Here is a 27,579-nt window from a genome sequence, read left to right as displayed (position 1 = left end):
TATAATAGGTGTGGGTTTGATAAAAGTGAAAAGGGCTTAAATATTATTTGAATTGGTCAATCTAAGATTTTTCAGCACAATTGCTGTGGGATAGCTGACCTTGATCATGGCCACTGAAAATAGGTAGCCTGATGTCTGGTAATGGGGTCATTGGGCGCCTTAGTTTCTGCGTGGATATGAAGTAGGTAAGTCTAGAGAAAAGCTGTTTTCCAGTCTCTGGGGACAACAGATGTCCTCTTATTGATTCTTCTCAAATCCCAGCGCCAATGACGGTAGGGACCCTTGCAGCATCAACCTGTTCCTATTATAAGAAGCAGGTATTGACATTGCATTTTCAGAACAATTATAAATTTCCTCTGATTTATTTATATTATCCCAAGAGATTGAAATCATCCAGTTATTACATTTTAAATCCCAGAATTAGTCGGACACAACTTTTGAGTGGGAGTTGGGAGGCTGAGTGTGATTTAGGAAGGGAATATAAAATATCTTCCTGAAAAGGACCTCCTCTTCCTCTTCCTCCTCCCCCTGCTCCCCCTCCTCCTCTCCCCCTCCTCCTCCTTCTCCTCCTCCTCCTTCTTCCTCTTCTTCTTCTTCTTTCTCTTCTCCTTCTTCATATTATTTTTATCAGTATTATTATTGTTATTTTTGTTATTATTACCATTGCTATTATTGTTATCATTATTATTATTATTATTTTAACAAACCTAATAGCTATTAGGGACACGAGCAAGTGGCATCCCCATATACTTGAGAAGCTAATGACAACTAGTGTGGCTGCTTCTATTTCTGGGTTAAGAGCTGACAATGAAAAAAAAAAACAAAACCCTACCAGTGGCATTGGACTGAGTGTGAATAGAAGGATGACAAGGGTGGGGTGTAGAGGAACACAACGGTAACTTCCCCAAGGCAGGCAGACATGATATTGTAGGAGCCACAAGCTGACTTTTGAGTGTTTCTGACAAAACCCAAATAGAAAATCATTATGTTACTGGTATTGGGAAGTGTGGAAGACTATAGATGACTTACGTGCTATTTAAGGGATGCAGTCCATTGTATTGTGCAAACACGTGGGTCTGATGACTCACCGTGTCACTGGATTATTGCCAAGTGTGAGATGGTGTGTGGTTTCTGAGTGTATGCGTGTGTAAATGCATGGCTATCTGCAGGATGTGATTATTTGGGGAACGCTCTTGAAACAGAAAGCCGCTTCCTGACCTGCTGCTTACTACAGATGGACAGATTCACCAAGAAGCAAATATACTAAAGTATGAGAATAGTAGGTTTTCTACAGTAAGAATAGTACACATTTGTTGACACGAACTAGATTTGGGAGGGGAGCGTAGAAAGAGCACGTGGGCTTAAGGCATGACTCCAGAATCAGATGCTAAAGATGCCTTTTCCAGGGCTAGGAGTCCTCTCCTGCTGCCTTATTCGGCTTTGTTCCTCTGATTGGTGACCCATCATGTTGGAAAAGAATCTCTTTCAAAAGTATAAATGTTCCTTTTTCTGTGGGTGATGTCACCATTCCTGTGGCCCAAGCCTTTGTTACTAAATAGTACTTAGCAACACATAATCATTATTTTCTTCACTTAGAGCTCTGAGGGTGTTTGTTCTGATGAAATTGAGAGATACATTTTTTAGGGAGGTAGGAGTAAAAGCTGGGGGAAAAATAAAAGAGAAACTATGCCTGGAACATCTCTTGACTTGTATTACTTAAAAGAGGCAAGTAGACAACTAAATTTTTATCCTATGTTAACAGCTCTGACTGCATTAACACACACACATACACACACACAGCTCTGAAGGATGTGGTTTCAATGCAACTGTGCATCATACACTCTTTTTTAAAGTGATAGATGCCTTTTTCTTGGCTTGGCTTGTCCTTCCCATGTTTCTTCTCATAAAGTGGAGGGGGAAAGTTAGACAAAAGAAAGCTGTGCTCTGGTCAATGAGGAGTGATGTTTCTAAAGTGCCTGTTAATCATTCTAGGGAACATCTTGGATTGATTCCCTTTTGATTATATCCTACCTGTCCATTCAAGAAACTGTAAAAGGATCTTTTATCTTATAAACAATAGCTGTAAATTTCTTAAAGTTGTAATTTGATTTTAATGCTCATGTTTTGAAGAGATCTGAAGTTTCACATGTGCTTGTTCTTTAAATATTCTATATTTTTAAGTTCATAATTTGAAATTATTACAATAGCTGTAATTTGTCAAAGGCCTGACATACGTTAGATCGATTCCTGTGAAATCGTTCATTATCACAGTTCTATGAGGTAGACAGTTTATGTTAGCAGGAAACGGAGAGTACATTGCCTAGAAATCTGTGCCTCAGAACAGACTCCAAAGACTGTCTTTATTTCATAGGAGCTGAGGCAGAGACAGAGCAGAAGCCTTGGAAATAACACCCCCTTATATTTTAACCTGATTCTGCTTAAAAGCGTGGTGCCTACGCAAGCCATTGCACCAGTTTGGTGAGAGAGAGCTATGCTATTTCCAAGAGGAGCCAACAACACAGGCAGAAGGACAAGGCTGTAGCAGCCATGACCCTTGCCAGTGGATGCTGGCCCATGTGTCGTATTTGGCACATGTATACCAATTGCCAGTAATCCCAAGAGGCTGTGTTTTCTCTTGAGTTATCTGGGAATTTAGTCATAAATGAAATAGATTCACTTCAGCTGCCTTCTTCCATCACAGTGAGGAAAATATCCAGCGTTGGACCAAGCATCACCCATATACTCCTTTTTCTTAATAATTAATTTTGGCCATCTCATATAAGTTGGATATTCGTGCCACATATGCCCTTTTCCACAAGTTCAAGTCTAATCTAACAAAGTGAACACCTCTCCGGGCCCACATACAGTTCTTGGTATTTAGGAACCCTGACAAACTATTTACAGTTTCTTCCTAGACAGACCTACCAGAATGCTGTAAGAATAAACAGACTTCAAAGTCTTCACAAGAGGAAAAACTGTTCTGGCAAAGTCTATAATTTAGACCATCTTCAGGAAGAATGACTTCACAAAAAGAGAGGCCCAGAGTGGCCAGCCTCTTTTAAACAGTTTTTTTAAACTTTTTCTTTATTTAATTGTGAAGACTAAATGACAGGAAAGTGCTTTTGTAGGAACGTGGGAGTCTTGACGCTGTAGAAGGAAGTTACACTGTGCATGGGAGTAGCTTGTGGGTGGGAGTTACAGACTACCGCTCTATTGCTAGTCCAGAATATTCATGCATAAACATCTTTACAATGGCACCCGAACAGAATTAATAAACTCCTATTAAAGGCACTTGATACATTATTTTTTTAAGAGCACATATTAGCTATTATATTCAGGAACAGGAAAAAAAATTACATCCAGGAACAAAGTTTAAAAAAGAGCCTTTAACTTTGGTGAAACAAAAGATGATACAATTGGATTTTCATAGGTTAATTCAAAAGTTGACATGCCACACTGTCTGAAAGTATGAGAGAGAAGCTGGCTCTGTGTTGTAGATGTCATAACCTTAAAAGACTAAACCCGAGAAATGAACGAATGTAAACAGCAAAGAACACAGCAAGGGAGGCATAGTAGAGATCCGTCACAGATTTCCCCAAACCTTGCCCTCGGGGCCTGTATGGCAGACAACGTGCATCTCGACAGAAATAAAGTCACTATTTCATGCAGCCAGGAATAGAATTCTGTCTTACAAATTAAAAGGAATTCCAACACGGAAGACATGTAGTGTAAGTACTGGGACAGCTCTCCCGTGGCTGTAATTCTAGACATTTGAATCGTGTGGGGAAAAAAAAAAAAAGAGAGAGAGAGATCATAAAGATAATGATCATTGTCTATCTTTTGAGTTTAGATTCACCTGTTTAACACTCTTGCTCTCTGTCACTACACTGTGCACACTCATATTGTTTACTTAATTGATTATAATTATTTACTATTTCATAGCTTTTGCGGGCTGGACTGTATGTTTTGAGAGCCTTGAGGTCTTGTTTTGCTCATTCTATAGTCTCAGATTCTAGGAAAGGCTGGAATTATGCCAGGTGCTTAGTGATTCTTTGTGAGCTGGAGAAGAAAGTCGACAGCAAAAAGACAGTGAAAATGCCGCCTTTACTGGGGAGCTGGTGACCTACAGCCAGAAAAAGTTTGAAAAGGGAAAAGAATGTTCAACATCGTCTAAAAATACATTCAGTACTGGGAAGACTCAGTGGGATCAGGTCCTGTCGGCAGTTACTCATTGCTAAGCCTGTGGCAGAAAATATGGGCATTCGGAGCCACCTGCGTGCGGCCTTTGGGACCAAAGGCACATTCACAACAACCGTAAATTAAGACTTCTAATGTTACCTGCAAATGAGATTTGAATGAGAAATGTCCTATTAATGTATTTGTATTTATGATTTAACCATGTTACTTTGTTGAATGAATTCATAAAGTATATAAGAATTTGTAAGACTTTATTTTTTAAAAAGTTATATATGTATATATCTATATACACGTACACATATTCACACACGTGTGTATATATGCACACTTTTATGTAATAGACATACACACACATTCTATAGTTCAATACAAATAAATCCAAAAAGAAGTGGCCTAAGATGCTTTAGATCTCTCAGAGACCCTAATGTTATTCTCAAGGAGTGCTCATGATTACAATTTCTTGGAAAGAGGCAGGATATGGAATTATAAATAAATAGCAACCTAAGCCTTATAGAATGTGTAGGATTATCCTCTGTGTGGACTCGACTGTCTCTAGTTTGTTTTTAAGCCCACAGACAGACCACGGACGCTCACCTGGTACGAAGTGAAACGTGTTTAGGTTGCTTAGAGCCGCCATGTCCTACCAGGTGCGTGATAAACACGCTCTGCCACCTTAGCTCCAGACAGCTAGTCCGGATTCCCACATGTCTAGGTGCATCTGTGCACCGGTTTACCCAAACCTAACTCCATTTGAGACAAACATTCCTGCAGAGAACACTGTTTCTTTCAAGCCAAATAGGGCTTATTTGCCAAAGGGAGAACGTGGACCAGGTCAATGGATCGCTGCTGATTCTGGGTAATTACATTTCCTGAATTCTAGCTCAGTAGGAGGACATCTTGGTTGCACACTGGAGCCATCTGAGGAACTTAAAAGTGCTCATATGGCACTCCCAGAAATTCTGATGTGTCTGGTCTGGATTTCACTCCATGGATCCCAAATGAAGCCAAAGTCAGGAACTACTACTGCCTTACTTTCATTCTCCCCATTTCTAGGATGGACCCATAAATACCACCTTGTTTGCCTCTTGGGAGACTGCAAAGAGAGGTTATGTGCCATTAGAGTCCTGTCACATTCCTGAATTCACCAGTTTCCCTTCTTCTTTATCTCTGGAGAGGAAATAGGGAAAGACATAACTGTGGGTGGTGGCGGGTGTCTGGGAGGGTGAGATGGAGAGGCCCTTCACCAGAGCCCTCCAAGCTCTGTTAGATAGCGGTTTGGTTCCTTAGGGTTATCCAACTATCTTTTGTCAAACTAATTACTTTTGAAAGGTTAAGCCTCAATCTCACCTTTCTGTGAATGACTTTAATCAGATAATCTCCTATCACCTAGTTGAGGATTAGTTGTTGAAGGCCTGGGGGAAGCAAGGAGAGAGTTGCAAGGCAAGCCTGGGATTCAGGAAAGGTGAGATGGGGAAGCCTGCTGTCTGGGAGCTAGTCTTGGCCCTCAGTTGGCTAATAGCAGCCTAAAAAATAAGAAGAACAAACTTTCTCACATTGCTAGGGCAGTGATTTGTTAAAAGTGTTCCTATGATCAAGTTGCTTGTCCGTCTCATGACCCTTTATGACTTTACTGTTTTTCTGCCATGAAGCACTTAACACGTGCCAGGTAATTTTACCATTTGCCAGTTCTTGGGAGTCCGTGAGGAGCAAGGCCTGGCATAGCCCTAGACTCCTTACCATCTGCCTGGCACATGGTGAGCACTCAGGGTTTATTGAATTTAATTGAATTGTTTCATTTGCTACACTTTTTTTTCTGAAAGTGTGAGGTGTTTCCCCCCCACCCACATCTGCCCCTTCACTTCCACCCCCCAGCTAAACTAGACCATGAGTACCTTGCAGAAATCTTAATAATTTCTCTATCTCCGGTGCCAAGTGCAACACTTGGCATATAATCAGTGCCCAATAAATATTTGTTCAATGAATTAAGAAGCAACAGCCAGCATACCGATGCCTACGTTAAGACAGTAGAATTAATTCATGACTGTACTACTGACTGTCCACACTACTGGAAAGGCAAAGAGGAGAAAAAGAAAAACATGTGTATATGAATCTCCCACCATTTATTAATGCAACAAAAGTTGTCCTTTCTCAAGAGGCCTTTAGGACACCTGTTGAGAAGCTATCTGAAGGTAATTTCAGGAAACAGAGAGGTAACAAGGAATAAGAGGAGCCGACAAGATCCAGAGAGAACCCAACAATGAAATGAGGAAAGGGAGGGACATCAATGATCACAGAAACCCAAAGAAAGAACTTCAAATATGAGATGAGTAGATAGAGAAAACAGACATTCAGGAAAGGAAAAACCAGCTTTGCTATTGGCATTTTCATAAATTTGTTTGCCTTTAGGAACCAATAAGGCAATGGCCATATTTTCAGATGCTTTTATTCTTCATGGACAGAGGTAATAGATAGAAATATTTGCATTATGGTATATAAAATAGTTATACTATAACATTCATGCTATAAGACTTACTAGATACTATTTCTAAAAAATTACAGGGGATTCTGGGCTAAGCCATACACACAACTTTATGAGATGGTAGAAAGCATTTCTTAATATTACATGTAATTATACACTATAAACATGCGTACATAATATGCCCACTTTGGCATTCTGGCTACCTGTTTCATATTTATTTTTGTTTGTTTTTTAAATTTTTAAAGATTTTTTTGAAATTTATTAGAGAGAAAGAAAGCACAAGTAGGGGGAGCGGTAGGCAGAGGGAGAAGCAGACTCCCCAGTGAGCAATGAGCCAACACAGGACTCGATCTCAGGACCCTGGGATCATGACCTGAGCCAAAGGCACTTAACCGACTGAATCACCTAGGCATCCCCATATTTATTTTGTAACTGCTTTTTAAAAGACCATTTCCTTTTCCTTAGTGACAGTTCTTATTAAAAAAAACATGTGTATATCCCAAGTAGAATGTCAATATATTAAATATTACACACATTAATTCAGGATCTGGGATATAGATTGTGAAATACTACACTGTGGGGCAGCAGTCTTGACCTCTCATTAGCTGTGAGGTTTTGGTCAAGGGTTAATTGTCCAGTCCCCAAAACCTCATGTGATAAATGAAGGTTTAGATGAATGATATGAGAGATATCATTTGTCTTATAAAGTTATACTATGAGATTAAGTGGGAAAGAAAACAGAACACAAAATTGCATATATACAATGTCAGCTATGTAAAAAATGTGTTGAGAAAAGCCTGGAAGGATATAAAAACTGTAGTACGACCAGTGACTATCTCCGGGAATTAGAATCGTTGCTGATTTTTATAAAAATATTCTATTTTCAGTAATTTTGAATTTTCTATACTGTGTTGACTTCAAGAAAGAAATAAAGTGCACATATGCGTGCACACGCGCACACACACATAAATCTCACTTCCTTTAAGGCTTGGAGGTGGTCATCTTACAGATTCTCTTCAGTTCTCAGATATAAGATTCTAATGTATACTGTATCTTACTGCTAAGGGTTTTCCACTGCCCTTCAGCTATTTGCTGCCCCTAGCTCTCCTAGCAGAGCCCACTCTTTTTGGTGCACCTCCTGCATTCTGCTCTGGGACTAGACCATTAGCCCCCACACTAGTGGTCAAGAGAGTACTCTAGTTATTTCTGTGAAAACCAAATCTGGATCACATGCCATCCCCCACCTCTAACCCCCACCCCCCAAACTCTAATACAACCAAACACTTGGATAGTTCCCACAGACCACAAGTCTCATGACTACAATTGTCGATTTTTTTTAATAGTTTTTTTTTTTTTTTAATTTATTTGACAGAGATTACAAGTGGGCAGAGAGGCAGGCAGAGAGAGGAGGAAGCAGGCTTCCTGCTGAGCAGAGCCCCCGATGCGGGGCTCGATCCCACGACCCTGGGATCATGACCTGAGCTGAAAGCAGAGGCTTTAACCCACTGAGCCACCCAGGCGCCCCCAATTGTCGATTTTGAGTGTGATTAATTTGATTAGGATTCATTGTTTTTCTCACTTAAATATAAGCTCTTTGAAGGTAGCGTCCTGTTTGTTTTTATTCACTGTTGGGACTTGAAGCCTTAGTGCGAAATTGGGATTCAAGGCTCTGGACATGCAGTTCCCACTGCTTTGAATGGTCTTTCTGCAGATGTTCTGCCTCTCCTTGAGGACTTCGCTGATCTCAGGCCACCTCAATTCTTGACCATGCCCTTGAACAGGTCAAGTCCTGTTTCCTCCCTCCCTAGTCCTGCTAACCTGCTTTCTCTTATTTGACAGCACTTAGCTCCATCTGAACTTGCTTCCCATGTTTACCTGTTTCTTTATATTTATTCCTTCCTTGTTTAGTGCCTGGTTCCCTCTGCAGCCTGTAAATTCCTTGAGGGTAGTGATTGGTCTGTGGTCATATCTCAAACAGTAGTACTTGGAACAGGACTTAGCATGATGGATGATCAATAAACATTTGTGAAATCTGGAACAGAGGGATTATGTGAAAAATATTTTCTGACAGAAAGAAGGATGGAAGAGTGGAGAAAGAAAAAAGTGGAAGAAAGAGTGTGAAAGAAGAAAAAAGAAAAAAGGAAAGAAAAAATAGAGGAGTAAAGAACTATACTGAAAATCTTGCATGGCCCTTCTTTACATTAAACTTGGGGAACTTTATGCCTATATTAGAGTTTCTTGTTGCCCCCAGTGTTTTTAAGAAAACCAATGACAGTAAATGGCCTGAGAAGTCAGAAGACATTGATGCCAGTCCTGCTCCGTCACGGTGCCAATTTACTTATACAATGTTGTCTGGTCTAACAAAGGAAGAGGGCCAGATGGTCTCTAACGCTCCATTCCCAACTTAAATTCTGTGTTTCTCAATTTTTAATTCTGAAGTGTATTTTTTATATTGTCCTATTGCTGGATGCCAAAATAATTATATTGAAGATTTAGATTCAAGTTTTAGGTATAATAGCTTAATTGAGATATGTCCAAATACTTGTAACTCAGTTTTAGTCTTTATAAACATTTTAAGACAAATATGTTGATTCTAATCTAATATTTTCACACTTATGTGATTTATACTTTAAGCGGCACAAAAATTATACATACAGTATGTTGTATTACACAGCACACTATATATATATATATACATAATATGCAATAGAATATAAATTATTTATACTGGGCATGATTTTAAAAACTTAGTTTGGGAAATATATAAGGTCCTTGAAGATAAACTAAAGTCATCTGACTCTATCAGTGTTATTTATTCACATACCTAAACAAGTTTGAATCCAAGCTATAAAAGAGTGCCTCCCTCCTCCACTGTGAAATGTAATAGAGGCACATTTAATGTATCTGCTTAAAATGGATTCTCCATACAAAAACGTTTCCAACTCTTCCCTGCCTTCCAGAAGCTTCTTCTCTCAACCATATGTATCTAAACGTGGACCAGAATGCAAAAGATCTACATTTGGGTCTGTTTTGGCACTGTCTTGCAATGGATTATTTTTATCCTGGTATAATAAAAGCAGCATTCCTGGATCAGCGATTGAAGACAATTTCATATTTTGACTTTTAAAAAACATACCTTCTTAGGATATTTTCATTGAGTTTTTTGTTTCTTTCTTTGTTTGTTTTGCCAGGAAAGCCAAATTACATTTGGGAGGCACTTAGAACTTACTGAACTATAAATGTGGTTTGTAGGACAAGGAAGATACAATTCATACACATACTCACACACAGTTATACAGGTGCCTTAAAGACTCCCATTTGAGTGAAAAAGATAAATGCCACCATTTCCTTTATCTATATTATTGGTAAACCAGCCAACTGATATTATCTCTAAAAGCCATACTCCTTAACTGCATTTCTATTGGGATTCATTGGTATAATTAAGACTTGAATGGTCTGAAATATTTCAAGAACCTACAGTGAACATTCTTTCCTTTATCTGAAAATGCAGTTTTATTTCATCTGAAATTGTTTTCTGTAATTTCCCTCTCCACCCACAAATGACCTTCTTTTTGTACTTATGGATCTACTCACTCATGAGCCCATGAACTCTAAGTACATTTCACAGAAGCAAAAGAAACCATACTGCTCATGCTTTCCTGGCACTGAGGGAATATCAGTGGTATTCTAAATGGGAAACTATTTACTTTTTATTACTAATGATTTTTTAATAATTTCCACAATTTAAAATGTGGTTAGAATGCTACTGGTAGCTGAAAGCTGGCAACATGATATAATATTTTTAACATACGATCTGGGTTTGTTACAGTGCTTCAAAATTTTCAATGTCATTACTCATGTTCTAGCATTATCAATAATACTAAATTAAGCTAAATCTGTGGCAAACTAGCTTTATATCACAATTTATTTTGAGTCCTTTTTGAATTTTAGATTGACAATTAGTTTATAGTTTTTCTTAACCACCCCTTTTTCTTTTATCTAATGTAAAACAACATTTTTTTCTCCTCTTTGTCATTTACGAGGATGTTTATTTTGCTGTTTCTAGCATTCAAGGGTCTTTCTTGTATTTCTTTGTATTCTGTTCGGTGGAGCAGAAAATCTGTCTCAGTTTCAATTTCTCTTTTGTTCCCAGAACTTCCCCCCTCCTTCAGTGCTGAAGTGGAAAAATAATTTCCCCTCTTGCCCCATACACAGGTTCAAAGTCCTGCTTTTGACCATGTTGCTCCAAACAGCAAACTTTCTAATTCACAAGGAAAAAGAACAGCAAAGTTCTAACTTGGAAGTCTACAAGGGTCTGAGAACAATTGAAAATGAATTCCTACAACGGGGATTAGGCCTTAGCAGTTCATTGGACATTCTGAGAGGTGCGTGGAAGCCTGCTAGGGCGCCAACCTGCCTGCAGATGCATAGGTGGCCCAGCTCAGAAGTCAGGGGCCGTTGTCATGGAGAATGAAAGGCAAATGGAAGACATTAAAAGGCAAGTAGCAAACAATCCAGTAGGCTAAGCCAGGGATTTGGGAGCCTCCCAAAGTTCCTCCCTTCCTCATTCCCTGCATGAGTCATTTTTCCAGTCTGTCCACACCCATTCACCCTTCTTCTATGGGCCGCCACCCCACACTCCCATTCACCCTCAAGCTGCTACTACAGGATCTTCTGAACTACAAGTCCAAACTCTACCTATCCCGTTGCTGTATAAACTCTTCAGTTCACCAGTTTTGACTAAAGCTCAGGCTCCTTGGATTACAACAGACCTACTTACAGCTCATCTCCTGCCACTCCCCAACATTTATCCTTCCCTCACTTCTGACAGGAAAGCTGGCAGGTCCATTGTATCTGCCATGCTCTTTTCTCCATTTGACCAGACGCAAGTCCCTTTCCATCTTGTTAATTGCTATATACCTTTCAAGGCACCTATTGAAAGTAACTCCTCCAGGAAGCCTTCCTTAACCCTCCCCAGCCAGGCCCCCTTTGGCTTGCCAACACCGTTTTAGCATTTATCCCTCAGGCAGAGATAATTGGTTTATTTGTCTCTTCCCTAGTAGATGTATTATCCTGGAGGGTAGGGACTGGGTTATCCATTCTTGTATCTCTGGCATAGTAGGCATTTGATGTAGTTGTTGAAATGAATGCTGAATTAGAAAAAAAGGAATTCCTCATTGCTACTAATTGGCAGATAGAGAGTGCCCCTTCCTATTCTCTGAGAAAATGTCGGTATCCTTTTTAATTTGCCTCAATTGTGTGTGCACTTGGGTACTTTTCAATAATTAACACTGAGAAGTAGAGCCATTTAATTAATTAATTTATTTGTTATGGAAGGGAACTATGCACAATATTTACTGTTTTGGGGATCTAGCCAACGGCTAGAACTCAAGTCTGTTATTAATGCCTCTTATTCCTGAACTTTAGCACCTTTCACAATGTTTTCCCTTTTCCTCCTTAAGCCGGCCCCACCCTCTTTAATAGCACTTAACGAAGTTGTAGGATGAACACGGCACCATATCCACCATTTCATTCCACACTGTGTCCAAAACATGGAACCGATGTTTTAAATTAGAATCGTTATTGAACAAGTTATCGAACTTCCTTAAATTCAAAGAAAATTCTGCCCCCAACCCTCCAAAACATTATCATGTTAATCCAGAATTCTTTCCATTCAAAGTGGAGCCGCGTTGCATCTTATAACACCCAATGAATTATGATTTGGGGCCGTGGTTTGTTTTGCTCCAACAATAATATGACTTACTTGCCTTGGAATATTCCAGTATTTCAGAAAATGATATTTTATTTCCAGAGAAGGGTCTCTGCTTCCTATAAATCGTGTAATGCAGAGTTGGGAAGAAAGGGGATTTTACGTTCCAAACATTATTTACCAGCTCGAGTGGAAGCTGCAGTGGGAGTTTTTGTGCTTGCGTGACAGTTTTACTGAGGAACTGCAAAACTGTGGACACCCTGCTCCTTGAGGAAGAGACAGCCTGGCAGTCTTGCAGATCTTTTTCCCGCCTGTGAGCCATCCAGGTTCAAAAACCGTGTGGTGCATTTTAAGGCGGCAGCCCCATGAGGTCCTTACCGTTTTCTGCCGAGCTGATTTCTCACCTTCAACCTAACCTTGCCGGCTTTCTTACAAAAAGCCCCATCCGCCGGCCTCTTTTAAAAAAAAAAAAAAAAAAACAACGAACCTCTGTGCCGGCCCGGCTGGTTGCAAGGAGCGGAAAGTAGTAGGGGTGCGTCCCATTTGCACTATGTAGCTCGGCTGTTATAATGTTGAACGTGTAAGATGGAAGATACCACCGGTCGGCTGCGGGGATGCACCTCGCCCGCGCCGGCTCCGGTCTCCTTGTGCCCTCGGCGCCGACCCGCGAGCGGCGACGACCACCCTCTGCGGACTGGGTTCGCCTGAGGGGCGCCAGGGCCGCCCGGGCGAGGGCGGGAGGGCGGCGGAAAGTTGCCGAGCGTTTTTTTCGCCGCCGCGTGCGTCCGGGAGCTCGACGAGTCCGCCCCGGGCTTCCTGGTGGGGCTGGGCGGGCGGGGGAGGGGCCGCGCAGCAGCGGCGGAAACCAGACCTCGGCGATAAGAGGCTGCACAGCGACATGCAACAGTCTTTTCACTGCAGCTGAATGAGTTGTGGCGCTCACCATGCTCCCGTGACCGGGAACTGACAAGTTCAATTTTAAATCGCGGGCCTCTTGGAATCATGACTCCCACAATGCCTTGGGCACTCGGTCGGCAGTCGGGCTGCCTCTGAAAAAAATGTGAGAGGTAAGTTTCCATTTTCACAGTTGCCTCGCGCGGCTCCGCGGCTCTGCATTGTTCGTACTCTTTCGGGGCCGTCCATGGCTGCGGGAGGAAGTGCGCGGGGGCTCCGGCCGGCTGCGTCTCGGGGCCGCCGGGGCTGGCTCGCCGCGGCGGGCGGCTTCCGATCGCGCGCCGTGTCGGGCTCGGGGGAGCGCGGGAGGCTGCCGCTGCAGCCCGGCCCCGGGCAGCCCTTCCCCGGGCGCTGCGGACCCTGTCAGAGCGCAGCCGGCGTCCAGTCTGGCAGTCTAGACAGAAAGAGAGAGAAGGACAGAGGGCGAGAAGGAAAGAGGGGGGAAAGGAAGGAAACAGGTGCGTGGAAGTGTACTTACAACTTAATGACCTTCGTCGGGGGGTGGGGGGGAGACGCGAGTCCGTCAGACGCGAGCCACGGTTCCTCCCGAGAGAGCCCGCATCCCTGTCCCCGGGGCTGCCATCCAGCCCGGTTTTCATCTGGGCCAAATATGTGCACGCAAAGGTTAATTCTCTGCCTGCTACCCATAAATTACGCATGACATGTTTAGCTGGGCTTCCTTATATGGAGACTGCTGTATTTCAGTCCAGTTTGCCTTTTGCCAAGTTTACAGGGCGGAAGACGCCCTGCATGAGAGGGCTCCTCTTTTTTTTTTTTTTTTTTTTCCATCGTTTTGTAGTGCGTCACTCAAAAACTGTAAGAAAAGTAAGTATAGACGCTCTCTGGGTGGAGCCGCAGTCGGTTGATTGAATCGCTTTCGTGAAAGACTGAAAAAAATGAAAAGTAGTTAGTACTTGGGTTCTGGTTTTTAGACAAAAGCAGGACAAATATGTGCCCCCCCCCCCCCCCCCCCTTTTTTTTTTTTTTTTTTTTTTGAAACGGAGCCGGAATCTGTTATTGGTAGTAATGTGTCATGTGAGAATACTTTGATTCCAGAGCCTGTAACACGAGCAGGTATACGGTGGAGCTTATGCCTGCCCCTCTCACAGCACTTTACCACGACAGGGGTGTTGCTAGAAGAGTCATTGTGTTCTTAAGTCTCTCCCCGGCCCGGGGGCGGGGGGGGGGGGATATATGGCTGCTGGGGTTTGGTGGTGTATTCCCGTGGAGGGGGCTTCCCTAGGATTAAGACGGAGTAAGAAGCTGCCAGAAAGGTTACTGCCACTGTCTTTACTTTGTGTGCCCACCAGCACAGGGACAGGCGATAGCAAACGGATGGTAAACTCTGCCGTACTCTGAGGAGTTTCTTAAACAAATTAATACACCGAGAGAGAAGTCATAATTAATGCCTTCGGATTTGCAGGCCCTCTGCAAGGCGCTTTGAAATACTACACCGGTGGACACGGTGTTCCTCCCTCCTGGGTCTGAACACAGTGTCTGTTTATACACAGAGGGTATTTCGGACCTAACTATTCTATACCCGCATAAGTGATCCACTCCACGTTATCTGTGTGGGCTCCTGAGAGTGTTGGTGTTTCTCCTTGTCCTGCTGTTGAGATAAAATATTATCACTAAGGCAGGTTAAAATGAAAGTTCAGCGACTCTAAAATTCATCGGAAGAGTATTTAGTTCAATACTTAGAATGTCTTAGATGTAAATTTATAGCCAGAGACACTGAATAATGTTATTTTGTAGCCTGAGAAAGCACATTGTTGTCACTTGTATCTTTGCTTTCTTAAAGTTGGTGACAACTGTAGTTCAAAATTTTTTTTTTTTTTTTTTTGGGTTTGCATAGGGGGGAATTTTTTTTTTTTTTTTTATTTTTGATTACTGTGTTGGTAGGCCTTTTTTCAAAGTGTAGACCTAGTTTTTAGTTTTATTTGTTTAATGGGGGTTTGCTCAGGGAGAACTACAAAAGTTGCCTTTTGTGTTTTAGGGAACAGGTTGGGTCAGCACCAGAAAACCTGTTCATCCATCCGTCTATAATTACAGTGTCACTTAAGACATAATAATCAGGTTATATTATTACTAAGAGACTCAGAAAGGCTCACATGTGCCTAGTTTAATTTTTTTTTCTCATGTAACTAAGAACAAAAGTGTGATATTCTATGCAGCCATGCCAGTGGAGAATCCAGAGTGTTTTATGGTTTAAAATATTATTGCTTGTGTTTACATTTCCACATTTGAAGCAAACTTAGACTCCAAGTTGAATTCATTAAATTTTGCTTCCAACATTCTGTTCTTCTTCTGGGCACAGAATTCCTATGAAATGAAGCACTGGGTTCTGTTCCAGATCAAGAAAAGAGTATCCCAAGGTTTCTCCTGGGGTCGAGGGTGGTGGTGGGGGGAGTAAAATCATTTTTCTCATTGAATAAGGGTGTGTTACTTTATTATTAAAATTTCCTATTTTCATCATAAGCAAAAAAACTGCCCTTGCATTTATCACTGTCGTGGTTCATTAGACCTGTATTTGATATGTCTATTTATGGAAACCAAGAGAGAATAGCCTTGCGGCACCTTCTGGTTTTCTGCTTGGTGATGGAAGATGCACAGGTTAGAGAACATCCTAGATCTTGCTCAGAAGGAGCTAAAGAGAATAGGTCACTGGGGTTTCCTAGACCCTTAAGAAAAAGTTATCAGGATGAGCAATAGATATGAGGGTCAGAGGAGTGGAGCAAGGAAGTGAAATATATTCACTTAAATGTTTGTCTTAATGTAAAATCCCAACAGCAATACTGATTATAGAGGATATTACATAGGAAGATTTTGAAGTGGTGGCTTTTTAGGCCAGAAAACTTCATATTTTTGGAAATCTAGAATGTGCCGTGCAGCGCAGCAGCCACTAGCCACATGTGGCTGTTGAGCATTTGAAATGTGGCTAGTTAAGTTTTACATTCTGGATTTGGAAAACTTTGTATGAAGGGAAGAATGTAAAACATCTGATTAATATTTGTATATGGGTTATATGTTGCAATGATAATATTTTGGATATATCAGTTTCAGTAGAATATACTGTTAGGTTAATTTCACCTGCTTCTTTTTCCTTGTTTAAAATATGACTACTAGAACACCTAGAATAACAAATGTGGCTTGTATTGCATTTCCCTTGGGTAGTGTTGTTCTAGAATAAAGCAGGGAAGCAGCATTGTGAGAGGAAGCTGAAAGAGTTTGCTGGTTAAAATATAATAAAATTGAATTTTATTTTTACAAGCTCAAGAAGTTTACTATACATAGAAATACCTTGTCTTTCTTATCCATTGTAACCAAAATTTGAGAAAACACACTACCTAACATCTATTTTTATTTCCTCAAAACTACTGTTTAGTTTAGAGATTTAATGGTGAGGTAGTAATAACAGAGAAAAGGCTTATAATTAGGGGATGAGTCTTAACACCTCTCAAAGGCCAGAATAGAGTATGATTGCTACTTAGGAACATTTTAGAGACACTATAGTTATCATTGTCCTGAAGTTACCAAACATAAACGAGTCACTAAAATTTATTTTAAAATAGAGTTTTCGGTAAATAGCAATTATCCTCAAATGCTTAATATGTATTTTGCTATCCTATGACTTTCCTTCCTTAGAAAATAAAAACATCATGTAAATCCAGACAAACTCCTGACCACGTGTTAATCAAAGATTAATAAATTCAGAGGATTGAAATTTTCACTTGTAAGCTATAAGACCTTGTTTTGAATGTTAAGAAAGGTAAAAATAGGTTTCTGTGGTAATACGGGCTTTGAAAGATTTCTATACACAGAGATAATTGTCTTTATAATTTGAACACATTCTTGAGAAAGCATCTGACTAGCAAACAAAGCACAATGGCATAGGTCCTGGAAACATTCCCCGCAGATATTTTCATAACTGAAGTACATTTTGCCATACACAGTGTTACGCTAGAAAAAATGCAGTTCTTTTCTACCCATATAAAGTATGCTTACTTTTACTTCCTTCAAGGCTGCCAAAGATATAGGACAGGGTGGATATAGTGGGTTCTTTTTTGCGGGGAGGACAGATTTTATAGAGAAACTTGGAAGAGTTGCCTCCTGGCTAGGTGCCATCTTGAATCTGTCTCCCCTTGTATGAGGTATAACTACCATTAGTGTCGATGCATGTGTGTGGTGTGGAGGGCAACACTGATCCCCATTAACTTTGCATATCATTTTTGATGAGTCATGGAACATGTTCTCTAATGGTTGGAGAATTATTGATTGCTAAGCAGAGAATTCAAGAAGAGCTATTGACATATGGCATTAAGTGTCTCTAGACATATTTTATATTTTTAGATGAGATAGGGAAATTGATTTTTATGTAGTATTTTTATATTATAAAGATGTATGTTTATGTAAACATTACAGCTATATCCTTAAAAAAGCACTTAGCAAATACACAGTTACAGTTTTTTACATATTATTATTAGGTTTTAATGACCCTAGTACATTTCTTACAGATAATTATTTACATTTTCCAAGAGACATCTTAATACCTGTGTCTGTGACATCCATAAAAGTGAAGAATCTTTAAAGCATTTATGTTACAGTATTAAATATTATGTATTTGGCACTTTCCCCACTGTTTTTGAGATCTTACTCAGGTTTCTGTGATTATCCTTTGTTAAAATAGTTCAGGATATATTAATCTTTTTGATGGAATATAACCATATTTTATAGAGTGAAGAATTCCTTTTCCACTGAGATCAGTGCTTTTAAAAAGGTGAAGAGGTTTCTGAAATAACTGTTATGCTTCCAGTAGTGTATGTGCTCCAAAGGAAAAACTGTCATCTCTTCGGAAATTGTTCTAAGAAGTTGAGAGTTCTATCTTTTTTATACCCAAAGAGGTGAATAAGAATTGGTAAGGTAATACTCCTCTGAAATGTGGACACAATATTTATGTGAGTGTTTGTGTGAAGGCTGAGTATTCCCAAGACAAGGCTAATTTATTCAAATAATCTGGCTTGGGTCGGCTTTAGCTCAAGCGGTTGCTTCGCGTGCAGTCTTCTCAAATAATCTGGCTGTTAAATAATGCCATATTATTAAAAGGAACTGTGCTAAATATCATATAATCTAAAAGCTGTTGCCTATGCAAATATCAACCATAGTCCCTCTCCAGCTGGTATTTCTTCCTCCAAAGGATTTTTAAGAGAAACTTATATTTAAAACTGAGTTTTCTGGGCGCCTGGGTGGCTCAGTGGGTTAAGCCGCTGCCTTCGGCTCAGGTTATGATCTCAGAGTCCTGGGATCGAGTCCCGCATCGGGCTCTCTGCTCAGCAGGGAGCCTGCTTCCCTCTCTCTCTCTCTGTCTGCCTCTCCATCTACTTGTGATTTCTCTCTGTCAAATAAATAAATAAAATCTTTAAAAAAAAAAAAAAACTAAGTTTTCTGTATATTTTGAATTTTAAAACAGTTTTGGAGCTATTAACTAAGCATGAACTTGTTTTAAAGAGCTAACAAGATCTGAGGATCATGGGAACAAGTTTAATCATATGAAGTAAACATGACATTGCTGAGATACTCTATTTTGTAATGTTGATTTAAGTGAATATATATTGGGGCAAAATAGTAAGCTAGGCTCAGTGAGATCTACCAAACTTAATCAAAATATACTTGATCTTCAAAGAAGTGGCAGTCTGGTAGCAGAAGTAAGAGTTTTGAAAATAACTGTTAAGTAGAAAGTGGTATTTCGTAAACAGTGGCTTGGCAACATGGTTTGGAAGTACAGATAAGGAAAGATAAGTCTTAATGTAGCTCTGACCAATACATGTAATAAAGAGAACAGTCTTAATGTATAAATAATGGAAAACCAAAGCTATTCTTTATTTTTCAACCATGCAAAAATAGTGTTCTGTTAAGCCAGCCTTAATTATATCTATTTAGTGACTATTTACATATTTTTCATACATTTATATTTAACATTCAGACACAGGATTTTTGTATGTGTTCTTTTTCATTTCTTTAGTTCATTTCTCTAGTAGAAATATAGAGATTTCCAGATGTCCTGTACTAGAATATAGATAGCTTTTGCCATCAGTTTTACTGTTGAATACCATAAAATATCACCTTTTGAAGTCAACAGATTGTAACTATTGTGTCAGAAGACCAGAATGGGTAATGAAGCTGAACAGTGGATGCAGGGAATTTGCCAAAGACTAGATTGAAAGCAAACTGACAATTATAAAGAGGTTGTTTGCTAAAAATCTATATATTAAAGTTAAGAAGTAGAAATAATACTAAAATATATTTAAAAAGCAGTGATTTCATTTTGGGAAAAGAAATGTATCATACATAATGAACAACAATGAGGGAACTACATATTGGCAGGAGATTTTAATCAGAAACAGCCAGAGTATCAAATTTAACATGACATTGAATAAAAGAAAAGTGGAGTAATAAAAACAGAAGGTATAGACACAGGGAATAGTGTCCCACTTATGAATACAATTTTGTGGGTTTTCAAAAATAATATTTTAAGTACATAGTTGGTGGAAGATGTCACATTGTCTGTACTTTTCTGTATTTACATTCCTATCCTACTAACATCTGTCTACAGTGATTGTGACTGAATAGACTCTTCCAGAAAATGCCAGAAAGTATGGTAACAATAATATATGCAGTGGGAGTGTGAGGAAATATAAACAGTGAGACTTTACAGTTTAATAGTCAAAACACATCATAAGCATGTTAAATAGCATCAATGCCAAAATAAGGCATTACGCAGTTCATATTTAGAGCATCGTTAAAGATATTTTCTGAACTTGATGTAGTATTAGAACTTACAGACCATTCAGAGCCTATTGCATGCAAAATTTGTAGTCACATATCTAGCAATCCGTTTACCAGCATTGTTGATGATAGTGATAGTGACAGTGACACTTTCACATTTTACTTATTTCTGTGTTCTCTGATTGTAAGAAAGAACTACCTTTACCATGACCTTTTAGCACTCCATGTGGATGAATAGCTCTTATCCCAGTGGAAACATAGTTTGGGTGGTGGTAGTCAAGTTAGGTGACAGAAAGAAAGAAGGGAAGGCATAGGGCTTGCTGTGTGGGGAAAGGTTGGTAGGAAAACCTCTGAGTCATTAGCTGAACTTGCAACTCTATTCCCAAGCCAAAGGCCCCCTCACTGATATTTTTATTTACTAAGTTTTAGTTTCAAAAAAGCTGTATTATGAAAAGACACATCACATCCTTTAAAGAGTTTCTGAATTTGTTTTGAAAATCCAATGTTTGTTGCAGTGTAAGTAGAACAACAAAAACCAGACCTCAGTGGGGGCTAATTTTTGAAAAGTAGAACATTCACCAAATGTAAGAGGTGATATCAGTTTTATTATTATCATTTTAAAATGATAATAATAATCTGTATATGTTCTGTATATACAGATTATAATCTGTATATGTTTATTACATTTTTGTCTGTATCTTGAATGGAGAGACTGTTGGGAGGTTGGCACAGACAAACTTCACAATGTGTAGACTTTATTTTATAGACCAGATCTGACCAGGTATGTGGCCTGGGGGAAACCATTTACTCTTAACAATCCCTGTGTTCTATATCTGTGAAATGATAAACATATAAATAATTATTAATAATAGAAATTCCAAGGGCACCTGGGTGGCACAGTTGGTTAAACATCTGACTCTTAGTTTTCGGCTTAGGTCATAATCTCAGGGTTCTGGAATCAAGCCCCAGAGTTGGGGCTCCCTCTCCCTCTGTTCCTCTTGCTCATGTTCTCTCTCTCTCTCTGAACTACATAAATAAATCTTTAAAAAAAAAAAAAAAGTTCTTTTTTATTTTTTAATAAAATAAATAAAAATAAAAAGTTTATTTTTTAATAAAATATATCATTTAATCTTTTTTTTTTAAACAGCTGTAAAGTAGGCCTTATGACCTTTATATCTTCAAGACTAAGTAGCATGACTAGAAATCTATCATTTGTAGAATTATGAGGCTTGTTGTTTGTCTTGGTTCCAAATCCATGTTTTTAACCAATTTTTTTCTTGCCTCCAATGATAAAGAATAATGAGGATAAGAACTATAATGAAGATTATTAACATTTTTGGACTGCTTTCAATATGCTACGGTAGGGTTTATGAATTAATTCATGGATTCCTGAGAACAACCCTGTGAGATGGGTGCTATATTAGCTTCATAGATGGGAAAATGAGGCACCAGCAAGTTAATTGTCTAAAATTTCTTAAGTAACATGAAACACAAGAAGGAGTTGAATCAGGGTAGTCCAGTTCTAGAACCTGTGCTTGTACATGAAAGAATAAAAACAGATTAAAAAAATATTTGTGCTAGATGCATATAGGAGATTGAGACCATAAACATTTGTAATTCTCTAGCAGAGTCACACTTTTACAGCATTTAGAAATAAGAGGGTAGAGAGAAAAGACATGGGGGGAGATAGGCAGCATGTGGGGTAGGAAGAAGGGAGGAATCAGGTGGGAGAGGAGATTGGTACAGAGGGGGCCATTGAAGAGCAGGTGGTATAGGTTTGATACACAATGGGGATCACGAGACATGTGGTTAGGCCTGTAACCTTACAGGCATGCATTTCAGTGACAATTTATAGAAGAAGGATAGGAAACAAATAGGATGAAGTAGAGATTGTAGGAAAAAGATGAGGGGAATGCCAGGAAATGAAAAGAAAGACCTATATGCTGGGGGAAAAGTGACTGGGATCCCCCTCTACGGTCCATAGGATGTATGTAGCAACTGTTTAGATGTGGATCTGAAAGGCAATGTAAAAATGATATTTAAATACAGTAATTTTTTAAACTTTTCATCAAAAATTTCTTATGTAAAAGTTTTAATCTTTAATGTTAATTCTGTTCATTACATTGCTACTTGTGCACTCTTTTAGGATAAAGAACTATGGAGTGCCTAGGTGGCCTAGTCAGCTAAGTGTCTGTCTTTGGCTCAGGTCATGATCCCAGGGTCCTGGGATCAAGTCCTGCATCTGGCTCCTGCTCAGTGGGGAGTCTGCTTCTCCCTCTACCCCTCCCCCTGCTCATTTTTTCTCTCTCTCTCTCTTTCTCTCTATCACCTTCTCTCTCTCTCTCTCAAATAAAGAAATAAATAAATATATAAATAAATAAAATCTTTATAAAGGTTAAAGAACTGTATTTTAAAATGTCACTAAGAGAAAAATACTTAAAATTGTGTTTTATCAGGAACTATAACTCGATTGAGTAGAAGACGCATGTTAAATTCTTAAAATATTTCGTTTCTGTGTCTAGCTCTTTTAAATAAAGCACAGGATCGGATGAACTGTAGAACGTCACCAGATACTTCATCCCAAATTGGTAATTCTGAAGTAAGCATAATTTTGTCTTCAGGGACATATTGTTATTTGCTGGGAAATGCTTTCATGTTGGCCAGGCGGTTCTGGTCTCTTATTAAAGGAACCAGAACCGCCTGGCCAAAAGCGGTGTCACCTGTCCTCTGTGATAAACCAGGTGGCACACAGATACATGATAAAGCAAGTTTGCAATGTGCTCAATGTGACTGACATTTATACTTGGACCTTGCTATTTTCGGGAAGGTATCAGTATAACTGTGATATTATTTTTCCTGGAAATAAAAACTCCTTAACAATAATACATTCTTATAAACAGAGTGATGTACGTATGGAAATAAATAAACAGTTACCTGAGCTCACAGTTTCCTGGTGTTGTGAGGATAGTTCTAGTTCAGACAGAATAGAAAGCTTAGTAGCAGTACTCACATGCCTTTTTGCTTAAGGTCCTTCGATGCTTTTTACAAGTAAACGGCTTAAGGTAGTTTAAGCAGAAAATGTCAGAGCAGTGATAGATGATGTTGTATTTAACATGCATAGAAAAATTCCCATGAAATGAAGATGGTTTTCAAGAAAATGATTCTATTTATAAATATTTACCACTTATTATTTATTTAGATGGTCTGTATCTACCAAAAATAATAAAAATTGCACTGTTTATGTCTTTATAGCGTGTTTATATAGAGCCAGAGAAAATCGTGTTAACAGTGGTTTATTTCACCTTTTGTTTATATGCCTCGTGGTATTATGTCAAAGCCACACTTAGTACATATTTTTTTCTATTATTAGATTTTTATTTTCCTTATCAGATTTTTGCCTTATGCTATGAAGATACGGTAAAATCTATTTTGTTGTGCTGTTTGAGGTAATGTTCAGAAAGTGTTCATTTTTTAACTAAGATTAAACAGTGTTAAAATGAGAAATTCTGCTTTGCTTTCTCTATTCCTTGGGCTAATTTTAACTAGACAAGTTTACTCTGAATTATTTTGAGCCATTATTTGAATTTCATTGCTCAGACATTTTAGGGAAAGCTGCATTGTCAACTTAGTGGATTCAGGTAAGTATTTGTTTTTAAATACCCCGTCCAGAAGACTTGAAGAGATTTGATGAACATAGCAAAAGTGAACAACAGGGAATACAAGCAAATCTTTGACCCAGGTGTAGGGTCTCTCTGAGGCATTGCATGACCTTTCCAAAAAGTAATTTGAAATGTCCACAACAATTGAGATTATTGAAAAAAATATATCCTTCAAACATAATTCTTCCTAATGCTTTCTGGGGGACCACATTTACTGAAAATTGCATGTAGGAAATAACTTAGAGAAATCTATTTTTGAGGGCTGAATTTTAAAAGTAAATATTGTTTTGGGAGCAGTTAATACAGGAAGAAATTATTGTGCCTGTTTCTCAGTAATGGATTAAAGTTTGCTAAGTGCTGAGATCTTTTCACTTAAAAAGTTATTTTACTATGTTAACAATAAAGCAATACAGGGAAATCAATTCATCCTTTGTGTTCTGCTAAATAACTAATTAACAAACGTATTTTGAGCACCTATTAGAGATAAGGGATTACAGTAGGTCAGGACAGGGGATTCTAAGGAGAATTATGTATTTTCTCTTCGTTGGCTTGTAATTGAGCTGGAGGGAAAGACATGAAAGGCGGACAGTACAACTGAGTATTTTTATTTTATTTTTTTAGAGAAAGAACGAGAGAGTGCATGTGCAGGCATGTGTGGGAGGTGGGGGGAGGGGCAGAGCAAGACAGAGAGACTCCTTTTTAAAAGATTTTTATTTATTTATTTATTTGACAGACAGAGATCACAAGTAGGCAGAGAGGCAGGCAGAGAGAGAGATTGGAGGAACGAGGCTCCCCATTGAGCAGAGAGCCCAATGCGGGGCTCGATCCCAGGACCCTGGGGTCATGACCTGAGCCGAAGGCAGAGGCTTAACCCACTGAGCCACCCAGGTGCTTCCCCCCCCCCCCTTTTTTTTTGTAAGATTTTTTTTTTAAATTTATTTATTTGAGAGAGAGACTCTTCAGCAACCTCTGGGTTCAGTCTCATGACACTGAGATCATGACCTGAGCTGAAGTCAAGAATCAGAGGCTTAACCGACCAAACCATCTAGGAGCCCCTGCAATTGAGTGTTGGCCCTCTATAATCGCCAAAGGAGAGATTCAAAGAAAAAAGAAAATCCAAAGAAGGAAGCTTTATGGAACCAAATAGTCAAGGCATGCTGTGTGGAAGAGAAATTTGCCACTCTGTTCAGAAGGTGGAAGGAAACAGTATGAACGGGGGGCAGGTAATGAGGCTGGCTACCATGTTTGAGTGTCTTCTTTGTGAGATGTTGCCAGTTTACATTCTCTTATGAAAGAACCATCTCGTAGTGGTGTTCAGCAGTTAGGGAACTCAGGACTTTGTGGCAGGAGCCACCATTCTCTTCACAGAAGTGAGGAAACAACGACTCAGAGAAGTTAACCTACTTGCCTAAAGTTACACAGCTGGTGAGCTGCAAAACTGAATTGAAGCCCAGTCTTCTCTTACTTCAGAACCACGTTCTTTGTTACCCTATTAGGATTCCGCTGGGAATGGGTGGCTATAGTTATGATACAGTGACTTTAAAACTTCACCCATGCCACAACTGACCTAGGTTGAGAAGGTGTAAATTTAACTTCAAAGGCTGGCAAATAAAATTTCATCTTTTTGCTTTGAGGCTGTCATATAGTCTGACAAATGCTTATAATCTTTGTTTCTTAGATTTAGAACAAAAACAAAACAAAACACACTAGACCTCCCGTCTTCAGCAGAGGGAGTAAGGGCTTGCATTCGTGTGACGTGTTACAACACTGTATTTGGGAGGCTCTCAGAGAAAGCTTAGTGAGGTTCCAGAAGATAATGTACTTTCATACCAATAATGTGATGCTCTAAAATCTTCACCGAGAAACAAATGATCAGGGTGCATGCTGAATTCACTTATCATCCTCATGTGGTTATTTTATGCTTTCGTGTTCTATCGCGTTCACACACCAGTCTGTGTTCTCAGCCACTGTGTGGCATAGCTTACGATTTTAAGAGATAAACTGTTAATTGAAGACTTGTTCTGCTGGCAACATGTCACTTTGCTAACAAATTCCTCTCTTCATAGAGCTATTTAGAACACATACCAAATGAAATTATATAATGTCTGGGGAAGGAAAATGGAAGAATCTTATGCCATTGCTTTTGGCATCAAAGGAAAACCCTCTCTGTTAATTTAGCAAATATCGATTGAGTATGGGGTATCCATGGGCTACCTATCATGCTCTGTCCTTCAGAGGATAAAGAGGTGAGTAAAATATGCCCTGTTCTTAAAGTAGTTTCCAGTGTAGTGATAGAAATATTCACAAGTAATGTACGGGCAAAACAAAGTGGGCACAGGAGCCAAGAATAGGCTGCCTGTGGGCAGAGTGTGGAATTTGCCTAAAACCATCCAGTAGACACATTAACTCTTTACACGCTCTGTATGTGAGAGAAAAGACAAAGCCATCCCATGATTTATTTTAATTATGTGATTTCATATTTAAACTGCTTGTATTTCTGTCTCAGTGTTTGATAAAGAAGCATGACCCAAATGTAGTGTCATTCTAGACTAGACAGAAAAGATTACTTTATTTATGGGGTTGGCACTCTGGGAGAAAGGTGGGGAACGCCCAATTTATCGGAAGCTTCTCCATGCTCACACCTTGATGAGGAGAGTAAATCACTCCATATTGACAGTCAAGTTTCAGAGCCTGCAACTTTCGTGTTAACGGAGAAGCAAAGACTATAAGAGAGATGTGTGTTATACCTGACTTTAATGACAAAAGGTTTTGGATATGCACATGGTGCTCTGTTTCCTCCAACTTTTTCTTTGTGAGCAGGAAATAAAGCTGTATTTTGTAGGCCAGCTTCCAAAAAGTGCAACTATGCGTATTTTGTTAAGACCCCATTCAGCTGTGAAGTGTTCATCCCTCGTTTCCAGCATTTAAGCTGCAGTCTCAGTTAGAAGACTCAGAATTTTTCTTTTATTGCTTACCGTTATTCATTTTTAATCAAAAACATTTTTCGTTAAAGCCCACGGCATAAAAAGCTTCACGATAAGGTTTTGACTGAAATTTTCAAGAGAAATTAAGGATAGATCTGCTTTTCTGACGTTTACAGCCCAAAGAAAAAGGTCCATTTTTAGGGAAATAATGAAAACAACCAAACCACAAAAGGATCAGCCTGTTAGCAATCGTAATAATTATAAAAACAGCAACTTATTGTGTTCCATATGTGACCATATATGGTTCGTGTATGGTGCTTTGAGATTTGGGCGGTGCCGTCCCTCTCTCTAGTTTACAGGTGAGAAAATGGTCAGTTGGCAAGGTTAAGGTCAGGTAATTTGCCCAGGGATCATGTAGTGCAGTACTGGGAGTGCCATGATCCTAACCCAGAGGTTCTGCTGTTTGTCTGCTTGTTTCCATTCGTCTGGTATGAATTAAGTACACAAATATTGACAGCACTGTCAGTTTGAGACCTAATCCAAGTTGGTTCTGAAAAGACTATAGGAAGGGAAGATGTGAGAGATGGCTTTGGAAGCATTGTGGTCATAAAACAGCAGAAGAGATGATGAAGTGGACTTTGAAGTTTCGCTGGCTTGGAAAGAAGAGCTTGATCAAATGGTCTAATGTGCCTGTGTGGTTTGCGTAGTATTAGTTCTCCTCACACCTAATACCCTCTACCCCGGCGCTCACCGAGATCAGCAGAATCTACTTTTAGACTCAAAATCTTTGCCACCTGTGAAGTTTCTGATGTCACTTCTGAATGACAGAGCACTCTGCCAATTGCTCAGTTGGATGACTTTAAGTGGCACATT

General features: G+C 39.3%; 1 protein-coding gene across 9 annotated transcripts in view; it reads left to right on the top strand.

Annotated features, from left to right (window-relative positions):
- MBNL1 (muscleblind like splicing regulator 1) overlaps nucleotides 1–27,579 on the top strand; it is a 196,193-nt gene that overhangs the window by 10,181 nt on the left and 158,433 nt on the right. For 5 of the 9 annotated variants that reach the window (XM_059391721.1, XM_059391720.1, XM_059391722.1 and 2 more), the window contains exon 1: nucleotides 13,365–13,453. The exons of 2 other annotated variants lie outside the window; for them this stretch is intronic. The gene's annotated coding sequence lies outside the window, so the exon portion shown is untranslated. Of the gene's footprint in view, nucleotides 1–13,362; nucleotides 13,454–27,579 lie in introns of those variants that run through there. 2 more of the 9 variants (XM_059391724.1, XM_059391723.1) reach the window with 2 other exon arrangements.

This window comes from Mustela nigripes, chromosome 2, assembly GCF_022355385.1.
Source record: "Mustela nigripes isolate SB6536 chromosome 2, MUSNIG.SB6536, whole genome shotgun sequence".
Taxonomy (NCBI): domain Eukaryota; kingdom Metazoa; phylum Chordata; class Mammalia; order Carnivora; family Mustelidae; genus Mustela; species Mustela nigripes.
This window is presented reverse-complemented; position numbering and strand designations above follow the sequence as displayed.